The sequence below is a fragment of the Saccopteryx bilineata genome, chromosome 1, assembly GCF_036850765.1.
Source record: "Saccopteryx bilineata isolate mSacBil1 chromosome 1, mSacBil1_pri_phased_curated, whole genome shotgun sequence".
Taxonomy (NCBI): domain Eukaryota; kingdom Metazoa; phylum Chordata; class Mammalia; order Chiroptera; family Emballonuridae; genus Saccopteryx; species Saccopteryx bilineata.
In genome coordinates this window covers 66,066,501-66,069,678 of record NC_089490.1, presented here as the reverse complement: position 1 = coordinate 66,069,678, position 3,178 = coordinate 66,066,501, and the positions used below count along the sequence as shown (strand labels likewise).

The window sequence follows — 3,178 nt, the reverse complement described above, 5'->3', positions numbered from 1 at the left end:
AAATAAAGGTTGATTTCACCTTCTCTGATTTTTTATACTCTTAATTTTTCCAATTAATTTCTTTGAGATTTCTTGGAATTTCTCTTTTATTGGGGGGGGGAGGAGTAAAATACTCTATAGAAGCTCGTTCATTATTTCTTCAAGGACATGGTTTCCATATGCTTATTATCCATCTAGACTGTCAGTGAACATGCGCTCATTAGTCAAAATGACTCTCAGCCTGTGAATTCCAGACTATGGCATTCCACTCTACTTCAGCCAGAACATGTTACTGGAGTCACACCTTTTTATGATCACCAGAATTATTCCTGTTAATATGTTCAAAATGATTAGTTTTAATAAGGTCACAACAGAGTATTACTATTGGATAATTGTTGGTACTGTAAACTACTTTACCTAAGGTCACTTCTCTTTTATCCTTAGGGATATAATTTTTATTTTTAAAAATAACACATTTTAGCTTTTTTCTCTCTGGATGCTTGAAGCCTGGCTACACCATCATGAACAACACAGTAACTATTCAGACCCAGTCCTGACCAAAAGACTACTGCAGCAGAAACAAGTAATCACTGATGTCCTTCACCTTGGGAAGGCAACAGTTCCTAAGACAGAAAATCAGGAAGAACTAGCAAAAGTGTATAAAAGCACACCAGATGTCCTTTTTTGTGTTTGGTGTTTGGATTCAAAACCCATTTTGTTAGTGGCAAGACAACTGGCTTTGGAATGATTTATGATTCCTTGGATCACTCAAAGAAAAATGACCCCAAACATAGATGTGTAAGACTTGGCCTGTGTGAGAAGACCTCAAGAAAACAGAAAAAGAAATGCCAGAACAGGATGCAGAAAGTCAGGGGGACTGGAAAGGCCATTGTTGTGGTGGCAAACAGAAGTAAATGTTCTTTAGTGACTTTACTTGTACTGATTGTACTGATTTTTCATGAGAGTATTAAAAAACTAAAAACTTTAAAAACAACACATTTGCCCAGTTGACTCAGTGGTAGAGTGTCAACCTGACATGTAGAAGTCTCGGTTTGATTCCCGGTCAGGGCTTCCCCATCTCTCTCTTTCCTCTCCTCCCAGATCCATGGCTTGAATAGTTTAAGCAAAGCTGGCTGTCGGGTGCTTAGGATGACTCCATGGCCTCGCCTCAGGCACTAAAATAGCTTGGTTGTAGAGCAATGGAGCAGCTGCCCAGATAGACAGAGCAACACCTGGTAGGGGGCTTGCCAGGTGGATTCCAGTTGGAGAGCATGTGGGAGTCTGTCTCTGACTCCCTACCTCTCACTTAATTAAGACAACAACAACAAAAAAAAACATTTCATTTCTAAATAGAACATAATTAATATTAATAAATGATAAAATGGCCTATAATCTTACCATCCAAGACAGGGAAGATTACCTTTTTTTATAAACATGTTTTATATATTTACATAAAAAATTAAATATATGCTATATTTGTTTTTTTCTTAATGTTGTGATATTATGTTGTGTTATGTAGCTTTCAAAAATGAGTGTTTATATTTCAACAATGATTTTATGCATTAATTCAAACTTTTCTCTATTGTTAGATATTTATGAAAATATTAATAAGTCAAAGGGACTGAATTTACCATAAGTATTATTACTATTATGGCTATAACCTCTACAAAAATCTATTTCAGATTATCGCTATTTTGTAAGAAAACTAAGTACACTCTTGATAGTACATATTTACTTTGCTACTAGAAATGTTAATCAGTGTTCTTATAAATTGTTTTCCAAAACTTCTTTATTTTGGGGTAAAATAAAATTATAAATTTAAAAATAATATTTTGTAAACTCTCTTCAATTACTATAGCTCTCATTTCTATTTCATAGTATATTGTATTAGTTACATTTTATGAGGAATAGTTATAAAAAAAGGCTCCTTGATATACTCCAAATTTTGAGGAAATAATGTCAGTAAGTCAGTATACATTTCTTTATCCATGTATTTCTTTATTTTTAAATAATGTGCATTTAGTTTTTATTCTGGTAAAATTATAAGGTCTTGTTAGATTTCTTACTTCTAATCCAGAGAAATTGTACCTTAATCGCTCTATGGATAACCATAATAAGTGACTCTGTTTCCAGGGACAATATTACTATACCACTCCCCATTTTGAGTACTATCATTCTTTTTTTTTTTTTTTTTTTTTTTTTTTTTTGCATTTTTCTGAAGCTGGAAACAGGGAGAGACAGTCAGACAGACTCCCGCATGCGCCCGACAGGGATCCACCCGGCACGCCCACCAGGGGCGACGCTCTGCCCACCAGGGGGCGATGCTCTGCCCATCCTGGGCGTCGCCATGTTGCGACCCTCCTGGGCGTCGCCATGTTGCGACCAGAGCCACTCTAGCACCTGGGGCAGAGGCCACAGAGCCATCCCCAGCGCCCGGGCCATCTTTGCTCCAATGGAGCCTTGGCTGCGGGAGGGGAAGAGAGAGACAGAGAGGAAGGCGCGGCGGAGGGGTGGAGAAGCAAATGGGCGTTTCTCCTATGTGCCCTGGCCGGGAATCGAACCCGGGTCCTCCGCACGCTAGGCCGACGCTCTACCGCTGAGCCAACCGGCCAGGGCTGAGTACTATCATTCTTATTTTGGCTCTCCCTTCCTTGTCTATGTAGATATCATTTGCCTTTGAGTTTTTACTTCTGTGATTTTCTTTGGCATTTAGAATATATTCATATTCTCAACATCATAAAATTAGACAGACTTCATCCTGTTGACACTTGGGTTCACAGCACTCGGAGCAGGGCCCCTGCATGTATTAGGGTCAGGATATATGTGTTCAATGAATGCACATCTGCAGTGTTATTTGAGCCCACTACAGCATTCAATGTCATCTTTAATTTTCACAGTTTCAACTTCTTGGCAATTCTACCTCAGCTTCTTTTTCTTTCTTTTCTTTTTTTTTCAGGGACAGAGAGAGAATCAGAGAGAGGAATAGACAGGGACAGACAGACAGGAATGGAGAGAGATGAGAAGCAGCAATCATCAGTTTTTTGTTGCGACACCTTATTGTTCATTGATTGCTTTCTCATATGTGCTTTGACCTTGGGCCTTCAGCAGACCAAGTAACCCCTTGCTCGAGCCAGCGCTCGAGCCAGCCACCTTGGGTTCAAGCTGATGAGGTTTTGCTCAAACCATATGAGCCTGCGCT

The 3,178-nt window shown here is 39.0% G+C and overlaps 1 pseudogene; it reads left to right on the top strand.

Annotated features, from left to right (window-relative positions):
- The first annotated feature begins 500 nt into the window (after window positions 1–500).
- On the top strand, window positions 501–990 carry LOC136319230 (small ribosomal subunit protein eS24 pseudogene; annotated as a pseudogene).
- Window positions 991–3,178: the final 2,188 nt, after the last annotated feature.